The 13420-nt window shown below is 38.5% G+C and overlaps 1 protein-coding gene across 1 annotated transcript in view; it reads left to right on the forward strand.

Moving 5' to 3' along the window:
• LOC116760764 (proline-rich protein 2-like) overlaps positions 1–13420 on the forward strand; it is an 88090-nt gene that overhangs the window by 825 nt on the left and 73845 nt on the right. The window lies entirely within an intron of this gene.

Raw genomic sequence — 13420 nt, forward strand, 5'->3', positions numbered from 1 at the left:
AGCACCGAGCTGATCTCCCTGTGCTATGTGGCTGCTTCCCACTAGCTATCTGTCTTACGTTTGGTAGTGTATATATGTGGGACTGTTTTCTATTCACAAAAAATGAGAGAGTTGGGTGGCTGCTCACTTGGGATGGGAATTAAGCTTTAAGAAGCAGAGGAGTTAAATCTGAAGGCAATTAAGAAACAAAAAGGAACACTTAAAACTAATACAGTATCATATAATTATAGCTCCACAAAACTGGGCACGGGGTTGGGGGGCACTCAAGGGTCTTTTGCAGAAACTATCAACATCCATCCAGGTGGGCAGTGGTAAAAAGAGGGATTACTTTGCTCTACAGCTTAGTTAGTGTGATCTGCCCCGATAAATCTTAGGGAGCATCTGCCATCAGCACTTGTTAGGAAAACCTCAGGCCCCTCCTTCTCAAGATGGATGCAGTTACAAGGCTTGGGGTTTATTGCCCAGGAAAGACAGACATTCTTACTGCATAACATGGGATAAGCAAAGGAACAGTGGACCTCCAAAGAAAATACCAGACAGGGTCCTAATCCTTCAGCTGTGTAAACTTGGAGATGTGGCATAACCTCCCTGGGTAGCCTTTCTCCTCAGTAAAATGAGAATATGAATATCTGCCTCATAACAACAAGGTTGTATATTGTATGTGAAAGATCTTAACACTCTCAAGTGCCAATCAGATGAGATATTAATTGTAATAATTCTCTGTTCATCCACAGCTGCTTATAGAAACTATCACAGTGTTCCTGTTACCTGAAGGAGATACAGATCTGTATTTGTACTATAAATAAGGATCCGCCCACGTTTTCTGAAACACTAAGCAAAAACTAGTTCCAACAAAATCCAGGAACTCAGACCTTGAATTTACTTCCCCTCATACTATTTTATATATTTAAGACACATGCAAATCTAGAGTTTGTAAACTGAGGACTGCTTGTTGAGTAAAATCATCTTGAAACCCAATTTGTTTGTTTATTTTACTTACAATTTCCAGTTTTGTTAAGAATTATCCTCTTCCTTTGGAAAGGCTTTCAAACGTCATCAAATTTTCTATCCGTCTTTAAAAACCTCTTTCAATCCCTGCTATGAACACTCTGTACTTGAAGAGAAGCTGCTTGAAATGGTCATCTCAGACTTAAATGTTTTTCTTCTTCTTCTTTTCTTTCTTTCTTTCTTTTCTTTCTTTGGAGTAAATAGAGGAATTACTTATCAAAATTTTGACTGAGAAAATTTTGAGAAAACTTATGTTCACACAAAAACTTGTACAAGAATGTTTATAGCAGTTTTCTTCATAATTTCCAAAACCCAGAAATAAGCAAAATTTCTTAAATGGGTGAATAGATAAGCAACCTGTGTTACATTCATACAGTGGAATACTACTCAGCAATAAAAAGGAATGAACTGATGAATGCGACCATACATTACATGACATTCTAGAAAAGGCAAAACTACAGAGACAGAAAACAGATCAGTGGTTGTCAGGTGCTGAGGGACAGGGAGGGAGTGATGGAACTGTTCTGTGTTTTGATTATGGTGGTGTTTATGCAACTGTATGAGCTTGTTAAAATGTACACGGCACTGTGCACTCTCTGGAAATATACCTCAATAAATCTGACTTAAACATAAGTAAAATGGAATAAGGATTCTTGGCTCAAGAGATCACTGTGAAAATCAAAGTAGCTTATGAAGTACATAAACTTCAAGACTAGCTACAGAAAAGCGTGGTTGCAGACCAGCAGCATCAGTATCACTTGAGAGCTTGTTAGGAATACAGAATCTCAGCACCACCACCCCAGGTCTACTAAACAAGAGTTGCACTTACACAAGAGCCTCAGGTGATCTTTCACACATTCAGGTTTAAGAAGCTCTGCTACCAAAGTGTAGCTTGCACACTGGTGCCAGACTGCAGGCTGTTACCTGTTCACAACGAGGTAAATCAGAGATTAAGAGGAAGCATTTAGAAACTTTACAGCAGTTTGATAATTTCCTATTTGTTGAATCTAGTACATAAAAAGAAAACCTCAAGGCTTGTCTTTTTATTTCAATTTTCTAATAATTCATTTTTAATTTTTTAAATAGAAGTATCCGAGTTAAGAAAACACTGTTACCACACCTAATAAAGGTATAATTAACAATAGCAACTTCAAGTATGAGAAAAGAAAATGTTACATAGATATTTAAACATCTGCGTGAGAGAGGGCAACCCTACCCACCTGTATGCTGGTAATTCTCAAAGACCAGTGTTCCTACAGAGGTCAAGAGCAGAAGCCCTGAACTCATTCGCTTCCTTAGCCCAATTGATTTCCATGGTCAGGACAGAAGTCTGGGGTTCAGCTTGCTTCCATTTTTCCCAGCATCTAGCCTTCTCAAGTACTACTGTCTTCCACTGGAACAACTTTTGAGCTTAATCTCATCTACTTTGGTCTTCAAAGACCTCTTTCAACACCTACTTTGAATACCATATAGTTAGGGGGATCTGCTTGAATAATCATTCTAGATTTTCAGAGTTTTAGCTGGTAAACAAGTTTACCCTTTTTATTTACTGGAACACTTAGTTCCAATAAGACCAAAGTCTCAGCTGGTCCACAAAGACCTGATCCCATTTCAAAATCTTGGCCATTGCTGTCTCAAATTTAAGTGATCACAAAGTGGGCTAAGAGTTTGATCGGTTCACTGTAAAACCATCACTGGAAAGACAATTTTATCATACAATGAGTTTTAAATTTGAATGTTCTTGTAGTCTTTAGGGGAACAATAATCATTTTAAGTTTTGACTCATTTATAACATTAAGATAAGTGGATATTCTCCCCAGGTTTTCCAAGGCATTTAGGAGACAGAAATCCAGATAAGAAGGTGAATTCTGTCTCTTGCTCAGCCTATCCACTATCTCCAATCCCCCAAAAGGTAAATGCAGACAACTCTCAATCACAAAAACATGGCACTTAATTACTGAAAAACTGCCATTATTATTGAATCATGTAAATAATTCCCATTTCAAACCAGTTGTGTCAAATTCAAACTGGATTCAAAACCTCATACCTCATCACTTTGAAAATAATTATGTGAAAGACTGTGTTCAGACCATCTTCAGTTTGTGAACATTTGTGTAAATTTTGTCCTGAAGACCAATAGATTGAAAGTGCAGGGAAAGAAAATTGCACATCTATTGAAGAATCAATAGTCATGGAAATTGTATCAATATTCTATACTTATGTTTTTGTATGTAAAGCCTCCATCTCCCTCCCTACTTCCCTCCCTCCCTCACTCTCTTCCTCCTGGAATCACCAGTTAAAAGCTATTAGGCAGGCTTGAGGAAAGCTGCCCAGCATGGATCAAAGCTTAAGGAAAAAAGGAAGCTGAGCAGGGCGGCAGTCTAATGGTTGGGAGACTAGTTACATACAAGAGGATAGAGCAAATAAATAAATATACTGAGGATAATGAGAGCTAGGCTTCTTGTCAGGGAAGTGAGTTACAAATATGCCAAGAGGAAAGCTAGAATGAACCCTATAGTGTTGGATTTGAATTAGTGGTATTGGTATGAATTCATGTTTTTAAATATTTTTAGATACAGAAATATAGAGGGGTGTCTGTACTCACGGAGCGTACAATTTAGTCAGAGGAGACAAAATAACTATACCTCCAGGATACTGTAACTGGAAGAAATTTGGGCCATGTAAATAACAATAAAACTAAGACTCTACAGAACAATAAAAATGTGCTCCTCTAACATTCATTTTAACAGTTTTACTGTGCAGAGAGAAATTTCAAATGCACATTTTTCATTTTAAAGTGTTCATAACTCATATTTAAAATGGGACTTTATGCTTTTTTTATTTCATTCATACCTTATTGCTATATATGCTCAAAAATTAAATGTCTTTTACATTGTTTGCTTGTGTCTTCATAATACCTTCAAACTCATGATCACTTGTTTCTTTGTAGTAACGTGACTGTACTTGTATCTTTTTAATAAGTTTGAAATAATCTGCAAGCAATTCAATTTGCAGAAAGTCCATCTTTTTAGTACATTTTCGCAGTGTTATTTTTCCTTTCGAAGGAAAAGGATCCACTATTGGAAGAATAGCCACAATGTAATGTTGCTACCAACTCAGTAGAGGGTGCTGCAACTTAAAGATGAAGAATAGCTTTGGGATAAATACTAGTAAAAACAGAGAGGGAAATGCAGGCAGGAGGAGATCAAAGGAAAGAAGGAAGATTAGTGGGTCTTTATTTTTCAAAGTTTCATGTGGAGTCAGGAACTTTATAATCCCTGTGAATGATTTCTCAGTGACCCAATCACCTATTTAAGCCCTGAAGTATATAATGTAACTTTGTGCTACAAAAAAAAGAAGGGCAAGTGATGGTTAAAGTTCATTTTGTAAACCTTGAAACCTTCTGTTGTCAAAATGTACTGCTTTTCAAAGTTGTTGTAGTGTTGATTCTTCTTTGTTATTGTTGTTCATTTTAATTAACCTTCCCCTTTAATGTCTTCAAATGTCTTCTAGATGTTGACTCTGTATAAGTCATTATATTATGTGTATGTACATGAATTTAGTCATATTATACCCTAATTTCATATTTTCTATTTTCGAAAAAAAATATTTGAGGAAACGTAGTAGGCTCTAAAGAGAAAGTGTTTGGAGACTCCAACTACCAGAAGCCCAGTCTGAGCTAACTTATGCAAGAAGAGAAGGACTACAGCTGGAACTCAGGTAAAACAAGAAGCATGAACTGGAACAGCCTCAAGATTCTGAATGTTGTGTCTCTGCTCCCATTTGTGCTCCTGCTTCTGTCTTCTCCCACAATGCAGATCAGTTTTCCTTACATAGTAGGAAACATGGTTGTAACTAACAGCTCCCAGTTTTATATCTTACTACCTCAGGCACCAGAGACAGCCGTTTGTAATGCTCTTTCTGGTACTAAGTTCTCTAAATCCTCATGAGGGACTCCTTGACTTAGGTTAGGTTAGGTGCTCACCACTGGAGAAATTAACAGTGTCCGTGGGCCCAGGATTAGGTCAATGCATTGCAGTTCCCAGTGAATACAAATAAGAAAGTGGAGAAGTGCATTTTCTGGAAGAGGATTTAGATGTACAAATAGATTTGTCTTATTAAATTTAATTGACTTAGGTTTCAGTGTATCAGATTATATATAATTTGTCAAATGTTCAAAAGTCAGTTCCACTTGAAAACAAATCAGAAAAATAAAGCATCTCTGAAACTGACTTATTTAAGTCGATGGCAAAATGGGATTCAATTAAAAACCAAATTTTGGGCTTCCCTGGTGGCGCAGTGGTTGGGAGTCCGCCTGCCGATGCAGGGGACGCGGGTTTGTGCCCCGGTCCGGGAGGATCCCACGTGCCGCGGAGCGGCTGCGCCCGTGAGCCATGGCCGCTGGGCCTGCGCGTCCAGAGCCTGGGCTCCGCGGTGGGAGAGGCCACAGCGGTGAGAGGCCCGCGAACCGCAAAAAAAAAAAAAAAAAAACACCAAATTTATAAGCAACTTTGTAGGAACATACATTTTATATAAAGTAATGCAGAATTAACAGGCTGTTAAATAGAAATTTAACTAAGATACCAAGACAGCATATATCCTAAGACAAAATGAAATGCAAGGCCATAAAGCAGAATTTTCAAAGGAAGTAGTAGTAGAAGTCAGTTTTGTGGCCCTTGAACCCCTGTCACGCACATTGAGGGTAAAAGGGGTTCAATTAGAAGAGGATTTTTAGAGAGAGCTGCTGCTGTACTGAGTGCCCCTTCGACTCAACCCCACCTCCCGCCCAGGGAAAAGGGTACCTGTCCCTCACCTGCAGCCTAGGGCAAGGAACTTTAGTGAGATTACCTGAAAAGTTTGATATAAATCTCATCGGTTTTGAAGACACAGTGAACTGGTATCTGATTCATGCTTAGGAAATGTGTGCTAACCATTCTCACAGTAAAGTGAGAGAGAAGCTGCTGCCTTAGGCAAGTTACACTCTCAGAGTTTGTTGAAACAAAGAATATGTGAATATTTTTCCTGTGAAAAGATGTGGGCTGTGAAAAAAAAGCCAAGGTGGAGTTGTCTTAGATCCTGTCTAAAAGGGTTAAAGGGCTGTCTGAAGAGATAAATGAACTTCAGCAGAAAAAATGGTGGAGGCACCAACAGATGTCTAGAGATTGAAGAAGGAGATATAAGTGACCAACCAGGGAGAATACATGATATCCACCAAGAAACCATAGAAAAGAGTTTCCTAGGAACTGAGTGGGTCTCCAAAGAACCTGCAAAAGACCTGATAAGAGAAAGAAAGAGTTTCACAAGATGTCAAGGCAGAAAACTCAGTGCTGCTCACAACGGTATTAGATAAGAACTGGCCCACTGGCCCTTTCCTCTCCTTTCTATTCTATTGTGACTCTGATGGGATTAGCAAACTACAGAAAATGAATCCTAGAAGGAAAAAAAGAAAAGCCAAAAATGTCCATCTCTTTCCTAACAGGCCTGAGCAGAGGTAGAGGAAGAAATTTTAGCTTTAAATAGAGATTGAAGTTTTGTTGACTACACTGGGCCAAACATACTAATTACTCCCTTGAAGAACCTTTCATTAATTGAAAGTGATAAGTTGTGCAATCTGCCCTGAATTTCATCTAGAACAAGGGAAGAACCAGCCTCACAAAATGAGTTCAGAGTGACTCTGGGAAACAGTTACAAAGCCCTAGTAATTACATCCCACAAGTTATGCTTGTTTCCATACATAAAATACTCAGCAACAACATCACCTCACACCTGTTAGAATGGCTATTATCAAAAAGGCAAGAATAATGTGTGTTGGTTAGGGTGTGGAGAAAAGGGAACCCTCATGCACTATTAGTGGGATGTAAACTAGTGAAGCCATTAAGGAAAACAGTATGGAATTCCTCAAAAAAACTAAGAATAGAACTACCATATGACCCAGTTATCCCACTTTTCGGTATTTATCCAAAGAATATAAAAATACCAATCCCAAAAGATATATGCACCCCTATGTTCATTGCAGCATTATTTACAATAGCCAAGATATGGAAACAACCTGAATGCCTATCAATGGATGAATGGATAAAGAAGATGTGGTGTATATATATATATATATATATATACACACACACACACACACACACACACACACACACACACACACACACACACACACAGTGGAATACTACTCAGCCATAAAAAAGATGAAATCTTGCCAGTTGCAACAACATAGATGTATTATGCTAAGTGAAATAAGTCAGACAGAGAAAGACAAATACCATATGATTTCACTCTTATGTGGAATGTAAACAAACAAATAAAATAATTCAACAAACCAAACCAGGGCTTCCCTGGTGGCGCAGTGGTTGAGAATCTGCCTGCCAATGCAGGGGATGGGAGTTCGATCCCTGGTCTGGGAAGATCCCACATGCCACGGGGCAACTGGGCCCGTGAACCACAACTACTGAGCCTGCATGTCTGGAGCCTGTGCTCCGCAACAAGAGAGGCCGCGACAGTGAGAGGCCTGCGCACTGAGATGAAGAGCAGCCCCCACTCGCTGCAACTAGAGAAAGCCCTCGCACAGAAACGAAGACCCAACACAGCCAAAACTAAAATAAATAAATAAAATTTTAAAAAACAAACCAAACCAAAAAAAACCATATGGATACAGGGAACAGAGTAGTGGTTACCAGAGGGGAAGTGGGTGTGGGGAGAATGAGATGGGTAAAGGGGATCAACTGTATGGTGATGGATGGAAACTAAATTTTGATGAAGAGCACATTATAGTGCATAAAGAAGTATAAATATAACGTTGTACACAAGAAACTTATATAGTATTATAAACCAACGTTACCTCAATCAAAAATAAGTTTTTAAAATATTCAGCTACAACTATCTCAGAGGCTGTATAATATTTAAGAGAAATTGCTACCAAACTCAGGTTCAGCTGCTCATCACTCAAGAATCTAATACTGAGAGACAAGAGTTGGGTGAAAGGAAAGATAGCTTTATTGAGGAAGCCACAATCCTGGGGAGGAGGTGGACTCATGTCCCAAAGAACCAACTCCCAACTGCCAATCAGGGGGCAAGAGCTTTTAAAGGGGAGTTTTAGGGGTGCACAGGTGGAGTGGGGGGCTTCATGCAGAACAGCACAGTCAGATCCAACAATCATCTTGAAATTGGTCATGCTGTGGTCTGATAAGCATCATCCTGATTGTTTCAAGCATAATCTTCAATTCTAGGGTTGGTTTGTTTCCATTTTCTTGAGGCCAGTTCTTGGCATTATGCAAGATGGACAAGTTTATGTCATGGCTACAGTCTGGTCATCATGCAGTTAGCTTTTTCTCTCTGGTGGCAGTTATAGTAACTGCAAAGCAACGCAGGAATGTGCATCAGACACTGTTATCTATGTCCTTCAGGGAGGAACTAAAGAGTCTGTGACTCTACTGCCTAATCATTAACTGCTTGAGCCTGTTTTTTGTGACTCAGAGGAGGCCTGGGAGACTATAGATTTTTTACAAACAAGAGGCAGGGGACATGGAAGGGCTGTACCTGGGAGGGCCCTGCAGGGTCCTGCTTGATTTCAAAATGAATGGAGGCAGTTGTTAGAGAAACATCCTAAATTCTAGATGTTTTACATATATTATTCTCATTTAAGTCTCATAACAATCTTCCAAAGTAGGAATTAATAACCCCCCTTTTTTTTACATATGTGAAACCTGATTATCAAGAAGATTGAGTGACTTTCCCAAATAACAGAGTCACGATTCATATTCATGTTTATCTGGTTCCAACAAACGTGTCCTTTCTAAATTCACCCTAGTTCCCACATGCATCTTAGAAATGTTTTTAACTTGCAGCAAATTTATCTAAAATCTCTGATCTCTAGTTTCTTTGTGGCCAGGATTGGATTAAAAATGCCTGTTCTCGGGCTTCCCTGGTGGCGCAGTGGTTGAGAGTCCGCCTGCCGATGCAGGGGACATGGGTTCGTGCCCTGGTCCAGGAAGATCCCACATGCCACAGAGCGGCTGGGCCCGTGAGCCATGGCCGCTGAGCCTGTGCATCCGGAGCTTATGCTCCCCAATGGAGAGGCCACAACAGTGAGAGGCCCGCGTACCGCAAAAAAAAAAAAAAAAAATTCCTGTTCTCCCTCCGTCCACGGTTATTGGAAGAATCATGAGATAATATACTACAAAGAGGAGAGAAACAATACATTATTGTTCCTTCTTCTGCAGACAGAAGAATTGTATTGGAGGTAATCATATGGGGGGATCATAAATCATACTCATAAATTGCTTGTGATATACTACACTAAAAGTCATTATATCTTCCCTGAAAAAAATTTCAAAATGGAAATGCTTGCTTTAAATATAAATTTATTGATCTAAAAACATAACACCACTACCAGTAAAAAACAGAAGTAGAGAATGGAAACCATTCCTTTTCATTTGTTTCATTGAATCAAAAAATGTATTTTGATTCTACAAATCATGACCAACCTAATTATCTTGGCTGAAGTAATCCACATTGCACATGAATGAAGTGGAGCAAGGCTGGCCACTATGTACACCTATTTGAATTTTCTTTGGCCAAATTTGTTAAACCTCATTAGAACTTCCTGCTGCCCACACAACATCCTGCACCGACTTCCTGGTAGCCTTTTGTGATCTGACAGGGTGAGTAACTAAACAAAATTATAAACAACACTTCAACTTGCACTGAGGCATTACCATCCTCTCCCTAGGAAAACAAAGGTTATTCATAAGAAAGAGAGGATGACTAAGAAAATCAACTATTATAAAATTACTAAGTTTTTAAAAATGTATTAAAATATGCCCATTTTAGTCTTACATTTTTATTCTGTTTAAATGTATTAAGGCATTTAATCTTAAACGCAAGGCTTCATTAGCTACCTATGTTACGCTAAAATTTTTTCGGCCATCTTAAAATTCTCTCCTTTATACCAATTTCTTTTGCTATTTTTAAATGACCTATACACTTTGATTTCTGATTACAAAATGATACATGTTTATTGTATGGAAAATACAGAAAATCACAGAAGAAAAAATATACACATGATCTCACTGTCCAGAGATTTAATTTAGATGTGAAACCTTTCACTTTCTCTCTCTCTCTGTCTTCTTTTTTGTATAACTGCTTTATTGCATATTCCATTTTTTAAAATAAATTTATTTATCTTTGGTTGCGTTGGGTCTCCGTTGCTGCACGTGTGCTTTCTCTAGTTGTGTTGAGCGGGGGCTACTCTTTGTTGTGGTGTGAGGGATTCTCATTGCAGTGGCTTCTCTTGTTGAGGAGCGTAGGCTCTAGGCACGCGGGCTTCAGTAGTTGCAGCACATGGGCTAAGTAGTTGTGGCTCACGGGCTCTAGAGAGCAGGCTCAGTAGTTGTGGCGCACGGGCTTAGCTGCTCTGTGGCACGTGCGATCTTCGCCAACCAGGGCTCAAACCTCTGTTCCCTGCATTGGCAGGTGGATTCTTAACCACTGTGCCACCAGGGAAGTCCCTGCATATTCCATTTTTTATTAAAATAATCTCAGATTATATATACTATTTTGAATACTGCTTTTCCTAGTTAATATAGTATAGACATTTTCCTGTGTCACTGACATTCTCCTATATCATTATTTCAAAGAACTGTTTAATACTGTACTGTGTTAGATTTAAACTAATATTTTGTTAAACATATTCATTATTACAATTCTTCACTATTATAAACAATGGAAAATATAAACACTCTAAAAGATAAATCTTTTTTAACAGCCATGATGGTTTCCTTAGGATAAATTTCTAGAAATGAAATTGCTCAGTTATGGCTTTTTCTGCTTTTGCTAAGTATTGTCAAACGGTCCTTCAGTAAGTTTGGACTAATTTACATTTCCATAGGCAGTGTATGAGATTATTTAATTAAAAAATGCAAGTACTGGGTATTAGAATATTATAAACTTCCATAATTAAAGAGGTGAAAACTGTGTCTTACTTTAATCCACAATACTTTGAGTAATATTGTTTTAGCTTTTACATAAAGCTGTCATCTACTTCAACTAACTTTTTGTGTATCATGTAAGGTAGGGGCATTGAGGTTCATATTATTCCATATGAATATCCAATTGTTCTAGAGCCATTTGTTGAGGAGACTGTCCTTTCCCCCATTGAATTACCTTGGCACTTTATCAAGAGTCAATTGACCATACATGTGTAGGTCTATTTCTAGGATCTCTAATTTGTTTCATTAATCTGAATATCTATCCTTAGGCCAATACCACCCTGTCTTGTCACTGTAGCATTAGAGTAGTTTTTAAATCATATAGTATGAGTCCTCGTACTTTGTTCTTCAAAATTGTTCAGGATAGCCTAGGATGTTCACAATGGATTGAAATTTCGAATTTCACTCCGCTGAGATCAGAGAACATACTTTGTATAATTTTAATCCTTTTCAAGTTATTGACCTATTTTATGACCTAGCATATGCTCTATCCTGGAGGAGGTGCATGTGCACTTAAGAATATGTATCCTGGGACTTCCCTGGTGATCCAGTGGTAAAGAATCCACCTTCCAATGCAGGGGATGCAAGTTCGATCCCTGGTCGGGGAGCTAAGATCCCACATGCCACGCAGCAACTAAACCCGTGCACCACAACTACTGAGCTCACACGCCTCAACGAGAGAGCCCTTGTGCCACAAAACTACAGAGCTCATGCACCCTGGAGCCCATGTGCCACAACTAGAGAGAAGCTTGAGCGCCACAACGAAAGATCTCGCATGCCTCAACCAAGATTCAGCATGCTGCAACTAAGACCCGATGCAGCCAAAAAAATTAAGAAAATAATTTAAAAAAAAAAAGAATGTGTATTCTGCTGTTTTTGAGTGGAGTTCTATATATGTTAGGTCTAGTTTGTGTATAATGTTCAAGTGTTCTGTTTCCTTGTTGATCTGCTTAGTTTTTATATCCTTTATTGAAAGTGTGCATTAAAGTGTCCAACTATTATGGTTGAATTGCCTATGTCTCTTCAGTTCTGACAATTTTTGTTTCATATCTTTTGGGCCTCTGTTGTTAGGTGCATATATGTTTTTGATTGTTCTAGCATCCTGATAAATTGACCTATTTAGTATAAATGGTCCTCTTCATCTCTATTAATATTTGTTGTTTTAAAGTCTATTTTGTCTGATATTAGTATAACCACTTTAGCTTTCTTGATTGCTATTTATGTAATGCCTCTTTTTCCATTATTTTACTTTCAACCTATTTGTTATCTTTTGATCTAATCCATGGCTCCTTTTAGACAGTATATAGTTGGATCTTTTTTAAAAATTCAGTCTAATAATCTCTGGCTTTGATTGTTTAATTCACATTAATGTTATTAGTGATAGAGCTGAATTTACACCTACCACTTCTGTTTGCTAGTTGTCTTGTGTCCTTTTTCTTCCTCTCTTCCTTTACTGCTTTGTCTTTCATTAAGTGAATATTTCCTACATAAAATGCCCACGTCTTAAAAGGGTATTAGCCCTATAAATGATTTTTCTTTCATTAATTCACTAAATACTCAACAACAAACATGTATTGATAGGCTACCTTGCATTAACAAATAGGCCCAAAACTGTAACTGTCCAAATTTAAAAGTAATTATTTCTCACTCACATAATAGTACTACACAGGTGTTCCAGTCACAGGTAGCTCTCCTCCATGCAGTTTCAGGAAATCTAATTTCAGGCCCAGAAATTGTACACATCATTTCCACTTACATTCCATTGGAAAGAACTTTGTCACATGTCCACCCTAATTACCAGGGGTGCTGAGAAATCTTTAGGTGTATTTCAAGGAAGAAGGGGAGATTACATACTTTTTGGACAGCTAGACATCTCTAACTCAGTACTATGAAGAAGCCTGAGGAAAATTTTTCCTCTGGATAGTTCAATATTCTGAAATTAACTCCTTAATTTACAAGCAAAAATCTATAGGAAGTTTTATTTTTTAAAAAAAGCATTAAGCAGTATATATTTTTGCAAAAGAAAAATTATAGGAGGCTAAAGTGTCACAATGCCTTAAAAAAACTTTAGAGGGCTTCCCTGGTGGCACAGTGGTTGAGAGTCCGCCTGCCGATGCAGGGGGCGTGGGTTCGTGCCCCGGTCCGGGAAGATCCCACATGCCGCGGAGCGGCTGGGCCTGTGAGCCATGGCCGCTGAGCCTGCGTGTCCGGAGCCTGTGCTCCGCAACGGGATAGGCCACGACAGTGAGAGGCCCGAGTACTGAAAAAAAAAAAAAAAAACTTTAGAGACCCACAAAATTTAGAGTAAGCTTTTCTTTCTAGGATCACCTGTATGAGCTGTTCCACTGAAGTCTCTATATTACCTTCTGCTTCATAGTGTGTCTGCTGCACCACTACTTCTTGGTATGCTTATTCTA

The sequence above is a fragment of the Phocoena sinus genome, chromosome 1 (assembly GCF_008692025.1).
Source record: "Phocoena sinus isolate mPhoSin1 chromosome 1, mPhoSin1.pri, whole genome shotgun sequence".
In the NCBI taxonomy this organism is placed as follows: Eukaryota; Metazoa; Chordata; class Mammalia; order Artiodactyla; family Phocoenidae; genus Phocoena; species Phocoena sinus.